The 15,009-nt window shown below is 41.0% G+C and overlaps 2 protein-coding genes across 11 annotated transcripts in view; one reads left to right on the top strand and one right to left on the bottom strand.

Annotated features, from left to right (window-relative positions):
- Positions 1 to 15,009, bottom strand: part of CHLSN (cholesin) — a 242,284-nt gene that overhangs the window by 96,668 nt on the left and 130,607 nt on the right. The gene's annotated exons all lie outside the window — the stretch shown is intronic.
- GPR146 (G protein-coupled receptor 146) overlaps positions 384 to 15,009 on the top strand; it is a 66,470-nt gene continuing 51,844 nt past the window's right edge. For 3 of the 4 annotated variants that reach the window (XM_073362051.1, XM_073362047.1, XM_073362046.1), the window contains exon 1: positions 385 to 997. The gene's annotated coding sequence lies outside the window, so the exon portion shown is untranslated. Of the gene's footprint in view, positions 998 to 15,009 lie in introns of all 4 variants that reach the window. The other variant, XM_073362053.1, reaches the window with a different exon arrangement.

Below are 15,009 nucleotides of genomic sequence, written 5' to 3'. Positions count from 1 at the left end.
GGTCAGAAAAACATTTTTACCCATTTATTTGGTACTCAGATTTGTAAAATTACTCCATTCTCTGCTAGCCGCCCCCCAAAAGAAATAAATTAACAGAATGGTTTTTAATAAAAGGAGCCTGAGATTGTTATGGAAACATTTGAATAAACAACATAGTATTCAGCACTTGCATCATCTTCAACAAAGTTATCTCTTTAAGGGTGCAAATAAAATTACCCCAAATATTGAACAGCTTCAGACTTAGGAAAGGTAGAAACAGAGAATAAGATGTTTTGAAGTTCTTGCTGGAGAAGAAAACAAGAGCTTGGTCTCCTCCAATGAAAGAAGTACCACAGAGAGTAGGCAAGTTGCCAGGCAAGCTCGGCAGCGTGACCACACTGCATTGAGTTTCTTTAATGAAAGCCAGGAAAGAACACATTACACAGTGTTTCTTCTGAGAGCTAGCTAGCCTCCAGTGATTGAAATCAATAAAAACAGTCGGCATGGGGCCCAGTGGGGGAAGAGAGAAATCTCTACTACAGCATTCAGTTTGCTTTCCACTTTCTCCGTCTTCCTAAAGTTAAACTTTGAACACCAAGACAAACTACTTCATTTCAGCATTCAGAAGATTTTGAGGGGGTGGGGGGAAGACAGTGTTTTAATTTTCCTTCTACTTTCTGTGCTCCCTCTGCTCTCTTACGGAGTTCAGAAAATGAAAGGGTTGTTTTTAATTTGAATCCTGCCTGGAAGAACTTCTACAGACAAGTGCATCATCCTACACTTCAGAAAAGGGATGAATTTTACAGTGAAAGGATGTTAAGTGGTGAAAGAGAAAAGAAAAAATGGAATCTTATTCAGCAAAAAGTACACTCACTGGATAGAACGTCAACCACTGCTGTGAAAGCTTCTGAAACTGCATTCAAAAGAGTAAGACCAGTACAATACACAGTCTAAAGCAGCTGAAACTTATAAAAATACATGCTCAACGCAAAAGACAGGATCACAAGGAAAATAGAGGGTAAGTTGGAGCTGTTTTTAATGATTCGGTCTCTCAAGTTTGAAATCAGCAATGCACATTTCCACTGTAGTTTCTATAAAAAAGTGTTTTCTTGTTAACTCAACTCTTTGAGGACTGAATATTTAAAGTTACATACTATTTAAGCAATATGATTTATACCATTTTAAAATTCTGCTAGGTCACTGACCTTCACAGAGAATTATCAAATATCCACAGAATATATTTCCTTGGGTTTTTTTGTTTAGTTTTGTTTATTGACAAGGTACAATCAGGCCATTACGCAACTCCACCCACTCCGTGTTCCATGCTCTCGGAGGTCTGTTTGCTATTTTAATTATGGAACACTACAGAGACCACAAGTTGAAACTGAACTGAATTTGAGAAACTGCCAGGAATGAAGCTCTATTATGGTAGATATGTATTTGTTTGACTTATTTTACAGAGCACTTAATCACCATAGCAGCTACACTACATACCTAAACTGAGTTCTGTGTGCTGATTTAAAACATAAATTATAGCAAATTGTATATATGTTGGTTAGTCTCAACTGACATCAAAGTGTACGTATAAGGTATCTCTTAAAGGCATTTCTAAATCATTTATTATTACACCCAAGGTGGCTTTTTTTTGGGTTGGTATATTGTTTGAAAAATGTTACATAAGTACATTCAGCACTTAAACATTCAGCCATAATAATTGACAGAACATTTCACAGGGAGATACTAGCAGAAAGTGGTACAGATAGATTACTAATGCAGCAAATCCTTCTACAAGATTTCAGTAATTTTAAATAAAATTTTCAGTTAGATTAATGAGACTATGATAAGAGATTGATCCTGACCACAGCAAGGATGAGCAAAAATACTGAGTGTGCAGCTTCTTTCATAGTGTTCCAGCAAGCGCAGGAGAGCCAGAGTACCTTATTGTGGGGGTACCCTTTGAGCAAGAGCACCATACATGCCCTGTATGCTGGCTAGCACTTGCTGGTGACAGCAACATATATGCTGACTTACTGCAGGTGGGATGGGGGAGGAACTGGGTTCCTCTAAAGTCCCCTGAGGAATGTGTCGTGTGGGCTGGTGCAATAAGTATCCGCACCTCCCAGCACAATCCTGTACGTTATAGAGGGAGCATGCCTGAATGAGTGTAGGGGTGGAGGATGGGAAGAAGAGACTTTCTGTGCCTCCGCACTTGTGCTCCAGCTGGCTGAATTCATCCCTGGGTGCCTTAAAACACGTTTTCAAAGCAGGGAACCTCATTTATGTCAGGGATGAATTTTAAGCAATACTACATGATGGGAAGAAGCTCACTCTAACTGTTGGAAGCAACTGAAAATTGAAAGTTTGTTTTTTAAAATCCTTTTGGTTAATTTTATTAAGCTAAGAAAATTACACTGGTGACAGTTTTAAAGAGCTATATGCCATTCTAAATTATCTTTTATAATCTCCTTAAAAATACAAATGTTTGACTATCCACATTGAAGGACGATTTCTTAAGACAGAGTTAGCTCAGGTTTAGGTCCCGGTCATTTGTACAGTCATATTTTTGCATTCAAATGAGGTAACTATATGTGCAGATTAGTAGCTAGGTGTGCTATTATCTGCTTTGCTTGCAGAGCTGTGGGATTTTGTTGGTGCAACAGGGGTGCATGCACGTTGTGCAGGTGCACCCATTGTTCCTGCTTTGGAAATCTGGTCTCTTATGGCCACTTCACTGTTTCCATTACATGGAAATACAAAAGACATTCAGTCTTGCAAGTTACCAGACTAACAACAGAATTTGGTTAAAGTCTCCAGAACTGAACTGAGGAGCTGTTACTTTTGCACAAGTATCTATTTAAATGTTTTTAAAGCACATATTTTTTCAATCAAATGTTGGAAATAGCTGAGGTAATAATTACTGAGGTAGCAACACATTTTAAAAATTATTTTCATTGTTCCAATCTTCAGCACTGTATACAAAAAAAAAAAAAAGATACTTGGCAGAGCAGCTGGTCAACATATAATTAAGTAACATCCATTAAAAATAAAAGAACAAGGTTACATACAATTCATGATAGTGACAATACTGCTAGCTTTTGACATCTGCCCAGCTACCCCAAATTCCACTCTTTCCCCTAACCACTCATCCAAATATGCTTTCCTTTGTCTTGTCCTTTGCCTCTGTAGGCCACCCTGAGCAAATGACAAAACCTAAGGTTAGGGGATGTTGGCAGTCACTCCCACAACAAGTGGACTACCACTTTTTCTACTACTCTTACAGCAAATATGCAGAGGGGCCTATATGCCACGTAAGTCCCACCTAAGCCTCCAAAATAGGGCTTAAGTAATACAAGTGGCTTGTGTCAGCCTTCTGTTTGAGGTGAATTTCACATACCCCCATCACTCTTCTCTTAAGTAGAAGGAAAAGAAATGGCCTCTAGCTCTCAGAAAAGTTTAAGGCCTGCTTTACACTATTGAGTTAGGTTGACATAAGGCAGCTTATGTTGACCTAATTATGTCAGTGTACACACTACAGCCTTGCACTCTACTACACCAACATCATAGCTCCACCTTCACGAGAGGTGTAGGGCTTATGTCAGTGTAGTTAGGGTGACGAAGTGTCCATGTAGACACTGTGGGTTACTTACATTGGCTGTTGACTGTCATTCTTGCTCACAGCTCGGCTGTCATTCCTGGGAGAGTGGGGGGCTCCAGTGAGAGCCTGGCTGCCCCCAGAGCTCCCCTCTCTGAACCAGGCTGCCCCCAAGGTCCTGGCACCCCGCTCGGAGCCAGGCAGCTGCAGGGATCCCGGGTGGCTGCTGAGTTCCTGGTGGGGAGGCAAGAGCCCAGGTGGCTGCCATGCTGCTAGCAGGGAATGGGGAGTCTGGGGGTCAACTGGGCTCCTGGCAGGGAGCTGCAAACGGAGTTGAGAGCCTGGGTTCTCAGCCTCCCACACTGCCCCTCTGATGTCAGTGCAAATGCTCCTGGTGAGGACATGCACCACCGACAGAAGGATGGTAGTGTAGACATGAACCACCGCAGTAATTACCTACCCATTTAAAGAGCTAAGTAAACAGACTTGGCTGAAACATAATATCTGTCTATACTGGGTGGAGAAAGAATGTTTTAGACTCTTTCAGATTAACATGATCCAACACTTCTTGAATATCATAAAACTTCTGGACATCTTGGCCCAGATCCTCCAAGGTATTCAGGCATCTAGTTCGCATTGATTTGAATGGGAGACACTGAAATACCTTTGAGGATCTGTGCCCTCCTACTTATACTGGTGGTTCATGCTGATGGCATGAGATGGATTCAACTGAGCACTTTCAGTTTGTCCAGTGATGTCATTACACAGCGGAGGGACTCAAACTGATTGGTTTTCTGTAATTTATTTATTTCAATATACAGAAAAGCTGTAATAAAAAATGGTTAGAAAGGGCACAATTTTCTTCTACATACTGAAAAGTTAATGAAGGCATGAGACTGTAATTATTAAATGAAAGATGATGGACAGTTTTCTCTAGGCAAGATAGGTTTCTGCAACTGCTGTATACAGAGTCCCGATATTTCACTTAGGAAGAAATGAATTGTTGTTGTAAAAGGTAATGAGTTTCGCATTTTTGCATACTTTTAAAAAAGTATCTACTTAATTATTAATCTGTCATCATTAGTTTCAGCTCCAGAATTCAACAGAATATGTAACTAGGAGAAATTAGTGTTCTGGGATTCATTCTCTACCTTTATCTCTCTAACTGTACATCCTTCCACCTAAATTAAGAGAAAGGATTACCTAATTGCAGAGTGACAAATTACTAATTTGAGAGAACCAGGACCTCTATAATTTGATTTATTAGGGATCTTTAAATAACTGTTGAAATATTCTATCATTTATTCCCTATAATTACTATACTTATATGTACTTCTATTTACCATAGCTCAAATATCAGACAAAAAACCAAAATGGACAAAAAAATCCAAATACTGTGGGCAATTTTACATTATGGGAATTTATTTTTTCGCACAATTAACTTGTTCTGTAACCTCCGAATTCACTATTCTACATCTCTGATGTAAATTCTCACAGTAATAGCTAGAGTACTGTGGACACAATTGTCCATTGCCCAGCACATTCAGACCAGTGCAAGCTTTGCAAAAAATCCTACCATTGTGAACTGTACCATTCAGAACTACCATACTCACCTTGCACACACTTTACAACAGGATAAATGCCTGCCTGTGGTCCAGGGAGATGGAGAATTGGGGGCCAATTTTAATCAAAACAAGGAACTACTGTGGGACCATGTTCCAGCATTTACATTTGACTTTGAATATGTCTAATAATAACTGGATACAAGTGATTCAGCCTCTCTCTGCTAATTTTTCTGTGGACGCGTTCTGTGCTCAAATGTATGTGGTTTCCATGGATTTCAATGGGAACCTTGTAAGCACACCTGAGACCCTGGAAATTTAAACTCAAGAAAACAAACACAGCAAAAACTTCTGCTTATGGCAAGATTTCTAAGAGTCTATACTAAACTTTCTTAGATTTTCTAGCTTCCTCTGGATCTGTTACTCTCTCATCCAGTCCAAAATTATCAACTCCAAATGGTTACATCTTATTAAAAGAATGATTGGTGGCAACTCTATAGCTAATGTAGACTGAATACTAGGCTGCACTGGTTTCAAAAAGAGATTCCTAGACATTTCAGGACCTGAGTAAAAGCTCCATCTCAGAACAGAGGTACAATTCCTGCCTTCTTCCATCATAAGAGAGGTTTCTCTTTGAGGAACCTTCATATGAAACTGCTTTAAAAACATCAGGACAGTAATAGAAGAATTGAGTTATCTTCATATAGAATTTGAACAGATTATGTACTTCTGTAGTGCACTCATAAGCTATAAGAGAAGGTCTCCTTGAAGGTCCTCAGGAAAAATATATCCATTTTATTCCGTATTTGAAATGCATTGGAATTAAAGAGTAATCTGTTCCCAACATACCAAATTTCTCTATTAAGTCTTTCCATGTTTTCTGCTCTTGCTAGCTCTCTGATAACTGTCTGTGACACTAACCTGAAAACTCTCCATGTTTACTATATAGTACTAGAACACTAAAATGACATCTGTTTTTCATAGCATCAGGTGTACCTTCATTATGTTTTTGTGAGGCAAAGCAGAAAATTGAAAACCAATTATGATTTAAGACCCCAAATCAAAACCTGTCGACTGTTTAGTAAAAATATTCAATAAAACTTGTTTGCCTTTCAACAGACATAATGAAGTAGTTTGCAGTGTTGTTATAGCCGTGTGGATCCCAGGACATTAGAGAGACAAAGTCGGTGAGTTAGTATCTTTTGTTGGCAGAAGAGCTCTGTGTAGCTCGAAAGCTTGTCTCTTTCACCAACAGAAGTTGGTCCAATAAAAGATAGTACCTCATCCATCTTGCCAGTCTAATGCCTCTGAAGCAGATCATTTTAAACGCAACTAGCATAAAAAGGATTTTAAAAACAGAGACAAAACAAAAAACAAATCAAAAAACCAAAACCACCCCCACCCCACAAACCACAGAACCAAAAAGAGTCAGTCTTTTTCAGTTATGCTAAAACTTATTTTATCCTCAAATGTCTTCTACCTCGCTACAGTACATTTTTAATTATAAAAATAAATATTAACTGTTTAATTCACAAGTATGGAAGTTATGTCCTGATTTCAATTTGGAACATCCTATTTCTGAAAATTAATCTTTACACCTTTGTTTTCTTTCAACTCATAGCTCATACTAGCTACAGTATCAAACAAATCCCTAAATGAATACTTACTACGCAAGGGGAAGAAATGTATATTGCAATAATTTTATGTATTACTTATTATTTGCATTGTGATAGCATGTAGGAGTCATGGACCAGGGCCCCACTGTGCTAGGCTATGTACAAACAGAGAAGAAAAAGATGGTCAGTGCCCAGAGAGTTTACAGTCAAAGCATTAAACAAGACGCAACAGGTGGATACAGACAAAAAGATGGAGGAACACATGAAAACAATGAGACAAAGATGATCAGCATGATAGGCAGTGGTCTCAGCACACCAGCTCCCTATTCGTCGTTAAGTTTTTTGGAGGCATCACAGCAGAGTTTAATGAGGAACTTGAAGGAGGTTACTTTGCAGATATTTATGGGTAGCTCCTCCCAAGTAGGAGCAGCTGAATGGCCGGTGGTGGTGGTGGGGGGGGGAAGCACATAGGTGCTTCTTAGAAAATTTAAGCAGTGGGTGCGGGAGGCTGGCATTATGGGCTGAGAGAGGCAAGAGAGTCAACATCTTGACAGTGAATGAAAGCTGAGAAAGGCTGTATGTTGTGCAGAAAAAATAAGCAAGAGTTACATGTAGCATGGATGTGAAGACCTAGAAGGAGGCCCGAGTCAAAGATGATGCCCAGGTTACAGGCCTGAGTGACAGGCAGGATAGTGGTGTTGACCACACTAACGGAGAAAACAGGTAATAGGGCGGGCTTGGGAGAGAAGATTAGGAGTTCTGTTTTGGCCATGTTGTACTTGAGCTGATGGCTAGACATCCAACAGGAGATGTCAGACAAAGGCATAGACTGTAGTTTGAACAGAAGGAGACAGGTCTGGAGTAGAGAGGTAGATCTGTGAGTCATCAGCATACAGATGGCAGTTGAATTTGTGTTTGTGGACAAGATTACCCAGAAATAAGGTGTAGAGGAAGAACAGAAAGGGACCAAAGGCAGAGCCCTGTGTAACCCACAGAGAAAGTTGGAGCGTGGATGAAGGGGATCCTCCAAAGAACTCACTGAAAGAGTGATTAGAGAGGTAGGAGGAGAACCAGGAGAGGCCAAAGTCGCTGAAGTGAAGGGAGTACATGATTTCAAGAACATGGTTGATAGTGGCAAAGGCAGGGGCAGGTTAAGGAAGATGAGAATGGAGTACTGGCTCCGAGATTTAACGAGCAAGAGGATATTAGAGCCTTTGGCGAGAGCAGTTTCAGTGCAGTGCAAGGGGTAGAAACTAGATTCAAGAGGGTCTAGGGTGGAATTGGAGGGGAGGAACTCCAGACAGTGATTGCTGACACCATGTTCAAAGAGTTTAGAGAGGAAAGGGAGAAGAGAGATGGAGCAGTAGTTGAAGACAACCCCAAGGGAGAGTGAAAGCCATACTGTATTTTGTCACTCTTTGAAGAAATTGGTGAGATCGTGCGCAGAAAGAGAAATGGCGGTAAAAGGAGGGCAGGGTTCAAGGAGTGAGTAAAGACGGTGATGAGGCAGCTGGGGTGGTGAGTGTGGGGTTCAATTAAGCTGGAGAAATGGAGTTGTTTAGCAAGGAACATGGCATAGAGAAGTGGCAGGAACAGGAGAGAAGAATCCCAATAACCCCACCAACATCTGATCCATGGAGGGGCATGTGAGAAAAGGAGAGACCTCCACAAGAGGGCAGATGCACATGCAGTGTCTGATGAAGGGATTCAGGTCTCTGTGAGAGCCAAGAGACAGAGGGAGTGAGATAGAAAGTGGATGACTGAAATAATTTGAGAGACCGAGAGGGCATTTTAGATACAGCAAGAAAGGCGAGGGAGGCAGGGACGGAGGAAGGGAAGGAGGAGGGGGGATAGGCGTTATGTTAGGAATAGTGGCAGGAGAGGGGTAGAGGTGGTGGCAGAGACAGGTGTGGGAGGTGGAGAGGGTGGGGATGGAGAGAGCACCACGGTTGGGGCAAATGTCATCAGAAGTCAGCAGGCAGCAGAGGTTGTGCTTGTGAGATCTGCATTTGTGCTGGCGGGAGGAGAGGGGAAGAGAGCAGGTGGGAACTGCTGGGTGGTAAGAGGGATGGGGAAATGGAGCTAGTAGGCAGTAGGAAGGGGGAAGGATCTATGATGCAGAAGAGGGGTGTGGTAAGAGTCACGGGGGAGTGAGCAGATGGACCAAAAGGAAAATAATAGAAGATGTTATGAAGGTAACGCTAGCACAGCTGTCCTTCAAGTAGCTGGGGATGTGTTGCCTCTTCCTACTAGGGAGGGAGAAAAAAGAAGCAGGGCTGCACCACTGGGAAGTCTGAGGGGAGGGGACCAACGGGAAGTGGAGCAGCTCACCAGTGCACAAGTTAGAGCAGTTTTCATACCAAATAAACCTCACGTTTTCAACAACATTACATAAACATTTCTTCTTACACCAAGGAGACAAACAAATTATTTCTGGATCGTATCTATTTGGTCTTAAGTGATTTGTTTGTTCAATTCTTTTCTGCCTTTAGATGATGTCCTTTGGCAGCCTGAGCTATTATTTCCTGGATCACAGGGTTTAACTATTCAGCAAATGCATTGACATCTTGCCCAAAGAAAACTGTAAAGCAAATCCAGGAAACACAAACACTAGCAGCCAGGGAAATAACTAGAATCCAAGTGGAGTTCTAAGCTTTTCTAGCTGTCTCAATTTCTCTCTGCAGTGGCAAGATGCTGGCTTGCTTTCTGCATTTTAAAGTGGGGTTGTGATCAATAAAACCTCCACCCCCAGCCCTTGCAATTTCTGCTCCATGTAGTCAGAAGATTAAACAAAAGGAAAGCACCCATCAGAAACAATCACTTCTGTTCGTTTTTTTTAAAGGATTCATAGAATCATAGACTTTAAGATCAGAAGGGACCATTATGATTGTGTAGTCTGACCTCCTGAACAACGCAGGCCACAGAATCTCACCCACCACTCCTGTAACAAACCTCTAACCTATGATTGAGCTACTGAAGTCCTCAAATCGTGGTTTAAAGACTTCAAGGTGCAGAGAATCCTCCAGCAAGTGACCCGTGCCCCACGCTGCAGAGGAAAGTGAAAAACCCCCAGGGCCTCTGCCAGTCTTCCCTGGAGGAAAATTCCTTCCCGACCCCAAATATGGTGATCAGCTAAACCCTGAGCATGTGTGCAAGACTCACCAGCCAGACACCTGGAAAGAATTCTCTGTAGTAACACAGATCCCACCCCATCTAACATCCCATCACAGGCCACTGGGCATATCTACCGCTAATAGTTGAAGGTCAATTAATTGCCAAAATTAGGCTGTCCCATCATATCATCCCTTCCATAAACTTATCAAGCTTAGTCTTGAAGCCAGATATGTCTTTGCCCCTACTGCTTCCCTTGGAAGGCTGTTCCAGAACTTTACACCTCTGATGGTTAGAAACCTTCCTCTAATTGCAAGTCTAAACTTCCTGATGGCCAGTTTATATCCATTTGTTTTTGTGTTCACATTGGTACTGAGCTTAAATAATTCTTCTCCCTCCTTGGTATTTATCCCTCTGATATATTTATCGAGAGCAATCATACTCTTGCTTGCTACTTTTGGGTGGCTAGGAGCACAACGGTTGTTAAACTGCAGAGAACTGCCGTGCTCTAATAATAAAAAACAGACTGTATGATTGGATTCAAAGAAAATTTGACTTTTGTTATGAGAGGGTAACATTACCAAAGTAAACTAAGGTTTTTAGTTGATAGACTTCCTCTCTTCCTGCAGTTTAGAAGAGCAGTATTATACTAAACTGATGAATATATTAAACTAAAGTAGAACTTCAATCCTTAAGTATTTTTTGTGAGCAAATTTTTTTTAAATTGATCCTTCACATCTAGGGGTTTTTTTTTAATACCGCTGATGGCTTAATTTTAATAAAATATGATATAATTAAGAACCGAGCCCAATAGACATAATTTTATATTTACATATACTAAAATACAACAGTATATGGGTAATGTGATTAAAGTGATTAAAACTGCTCTGTTCTCCATTTACTATCTGTTGCCATCCTTTGCTTTTTCCCTTGTGCTTTTCCTCTCATCTCATTCCCACTTAGTGCAGGTCTACACTACCAGTTAAGTCGATTTAACTTATGTCACTTAGGGGTGTGAAAAAGCACCTCCCCCCCAAGCAATACAAGTTTCACTTTGTCCACACCGGCACTATGTCAGTGGGAGACGCTCTCCCACCAACATATCTTACTTTTTTCACAAAGATGGAGTAATTATGCCGACGGGAGAGCGCTGCATCAGTGCAGCTACACCAATGTAGACTTAGAATCATTGAAAATCAGGGTTGGAAGAGACCTCAGGACAGACCTCAGTCATCTAATCCAACCCCCTGCTCAAAGCAGGACCAATCCTAACTAAAGCATCCCAGCCAAGTCTTTGTCAAGCTGGGCCTTAAAAACCTCTAAGGATGGAGATTCCACCACCTCCCAAGGTAACCAATTCCAGTGCTTCACCACCCTCCTAGTGAAATAGTGCTTCCTAATATCCAACCTAGACCTCCCGCACTGCAACTTGAGACCATTGCTTCTGGTTCTGTCATCTGTCACCACTTGCCCTTAGAGAAGTTCCATCTCTGAAGTGCTAATTCAGCTCAGTATACTACTGGAAGCCAGAGGCAGTGCCAGGTTGACTTAGGTTAAAATCAAGTAACAGGTTAAAGATGCTGCATTATATAAACAGAGCACGTAATAATTACTGAACTGAGGAATTAGAATGGATCTACACTTATTATTTACTGAGCATGGAGAATGTGCTTTGTGCTGTACAAAACAGAAGAAGATAGTCCTCAGTACAATCAGAGTTTGAAAGACATTACTGGGGTGCTGGAACAATTTGTACAGTGGGGGTGCTGAGAGCCATTGGACCAAACTGTAAACCTTGTAATTGATGGAAACACCTTCAAGCCAGGGGATGCTGCAGTATCCCTAGTTCCAGCACCTATGGATGTTACCCAATGAGAGCAGGACTACATCTATCCCATCTCAAATCTATATAATGTTCTTGAGAGATCTTCATCCAGCTACCTCGTGACTAGACATTTTAGGACACTGCTGCATGTTAGTTATTCCTCTAAAGCAGCGGTGGCCAACCTGAGCCCGAAAAGGAGCTAGAATTTACCAGTGTACATTTCCAAAGAGCCACACTAATACGTCAGCAGCCCCCATCAGCTCCCCCCAACCCCGTGCCTCCCGTCCACCGGCAGCCCTGCCAATCAGCGCCTCCCCCCCCCCGCCCCGCACTTCCCGATCAGCTATTTTGTGGTGTGCAGGAGGCTCTGGGGCGGGGGGAGGAGCGAGGGCTTGGCAGGCTCAGAGGAGGGGGTGGGAAAGGGATGGGAAAGGGGGCAGGGCCTGTGGCAGAGCCAGGGGTTGAGCAGTGAGCACCCCCCAGCACACTGGAAAGTTGGCGCCTGTAGCTTCAGCCCTGGAGTTGGTGCCTATACAAGGAGCCACAAATTAATTTCTGAAGAGCCGCATGTAGCTCCAGAGCCAAAGGTTGGCCACCCCTGCTCTAAAGGAATGCAATAATATTTTCACCTTTAGCTGTTTTGTAATTAAGTCAGTGTCAGGATGATAGAATACGAAGTAGTGATATACTGAGCTATAGATATCCTTTCTGGTTAAAACACACTCATCTGAAGATGTGTTGCCACAATATGAAAATGATGTACAGCCTCCTAAAATGCCTGTTTTTATCTGCAATGCAGCCAAAATATCTTTAATAAGAGTCATTTACGTATCTTAGGGGAGGGAGAGGAGTACAGGGAAAAAAGATAATGAAAGTGGAATAAATACTTTCAAAGTTTATTGGACATAATAGTTCACACAGAAAAATTTGTATTTTCTTCAGTAAATAAGATAGCCTAGTAATTGAATTTTGTTGTATTAACTTAGCTCTGACTTATAAATGTATTTTTTTCATTTAAACATATTACATTAGGCATATGCAACCTATTTAATATAACTTTGGCTAATTAATGGAAAATTGTAATTGTAACCATCCTTTATACTTCCAATTCCTTTACAAAAAAATTACCACATTTTTGGTATTAAAAGGGTACTGTAATATTATTAGGCTTTTCTTTAACAAACCAGTAAAATGTGAAACATTCAAATATATTATTTTTAAAATATATGCATCCGGTAATGGGCATTATTAAAAATTGCACACATACATTTATCAACCTGATTTTCATAATGAGGAACTTATGTTTTGTACAAAGTGCTTAGACGAATTAGTATAGACTTAATGACATATAACAGAAAAGTGTTCAGGTTCAAATTCTCCAATTCCTCAAACATTAGACTAACGATTTTCTTCTAACATTAAATCAATATTTGAACAGTAGAGCAAATATTTGAAATGCAGCTGGTTAGTTACCTATTACAGAGAACAAACTGAACTTAAATGATTTCTTTCCCTAGAAATGCTGAACAACATCTGGATTTAGTTCAGAATATTTCAAAGAATTTATATATTTTACTTTACTCTCAAATTAGAACCCTTCTAAGATATTACTGTTATAACACCATTGGTGTACAGGCTGCCTAATCATGAAGAAAGACATTTAGTTCCCTGAGGATACTGGTCTGATTTGGACATTTACATTACAAACCCTGCTAGTGCCAAGTGCTCGTCACTTAGCAGAATCAAATGACTAAGCAGCAGCAGAGCCAGTTCAAACAACACTGCCAAACCAGTAGTCACAGAGAGCCTCTGGCTCCTGAGTGTACCATCCTACCAGGGACAGGCTGAAATGTTAGTACCATGTTTACTACTCATGCTCCAGTGCTGTATGCTGTGGAGTACGAGCTGGTTTGTGATGATGAAGCTCTGAGGTGTTAATAATTTAACTTCATGAAGATCACGTCTCCCTTTTTATCATGACCTGGCTAGGTCACACTGACACTGTCCTTCTAATTCCCTCATCTTTCTGTTTAACAGGAATCCTCCATCCACTATTTCCCCAGTTACTCCCTCCCACAAACACACACAGCATTTCTGGATGCATTCCGTGTTCTCTCCACCTTGTGGAGCGGATACGCTCCCATAGTTGCCAGGCACAGAAGTTTAATACAGGTGAAGTGGAGATCACACAATGAATGCTAGACTGTTCAACTGGGAGCATAATTATATGCCATAACTAGATTTACTTGTGCCAGCTGTGAGGATCAGGCACAAGAGCAATAGCAGATAGCACTAATAGGCATCATTATTTGAAGAAAAGGCAAAAAGAGTGGGCTTAAGTTTGAAAGAGAAGAGGACACATTTCAGACATTTGTTATCAAAGGCTAATCATCTGGATGAAAATAATAGATAACTGGTATCTGGTCCAAGTACAAAGGAGTTACACCTGAGACTATAACTACTGTTCCTATACTTGCAGCTGACAGCAGCAGATTAATTTATATTATTTTTTCAACTGCTAACACAAGAAAGTGTTAGTATAATAAAAGATGCCCACAGTCAAATATTTTAAAACTGAAATTTATCACGCTTGACTAGAAAATTGGTCATGTTAAAGACGCAAATTAATGCTGCAGCTTAGGTACCGTTGATACATTGTGTAAGTTTAAGTCTCCATTAAATTCAAAAACGACAAAGAAAAAACAGAGAAACTTTTCACTGGTGAAATGTCATATAACTTTGGTTTGTTTTGTTTGCTTGTTTTTAAAGAGGGAGGCAAACATTGACTGCAAAATAAAATGAAAGTAGAAACGTTCATACTAAAATCTTAACAAAATATGTACGATAGACAGAAAAGAGATAAAACAAGTTAAAAGTGGAATCTCAAGTACAGTTTAGCTCCAGTTTAAGGCAGAACAACCACAAGGGAGGAAAACTATCACCTGTTAATTCTTAATGAACAGTGAACTTGAAATACCTTCTAAATTAAACTATTAGGATTTGGTTACAGTAACTCCTCACTTAAAGTCGTCCAGGTTAATGTTGTTTCATTGTTATGTTGCTGATCAATTAGAGAACATTCTCCTTTAAAGTTGCGCAATGCTCCCCTATAACGTTGTTTGGCAGCCGCCTGCTTTGTCCACTGCTTGCAGAAAGAGCAGCCCGTTGGAGCTAGCTGGTGGGGGCTTGGAACCAGGGTGGACCGGCAGCCACCCTATCAGCCCCCCGCTCCCCTAAGTTCCCTGTGCGGCAGCTGCCCAGCAGGCCGGCAGTTCAGCTGTCCCTCCCCACACTGCCATGTGTTGCTCCTGCCCTCTGCCTTGG

Source organism: Lepidochelys kempii, chromosome 10 (assembly GCF_965140265.1).
Source record: "Lepidochelys kempii isolate rLepKem1 chromosome 10, rLepKem1.hap2, whole genome shotgun sequence".
Classification (NCBI taxonomy): domain Eukaryota; kingdom Metazoa; phylum Chordata; order Testudines; family Cheloniidae; genus Lepidochelys; species Lepidochelys kempii.
This window is presented reverse-complemented; position numbering and strand designations above follow the sequence as displayed.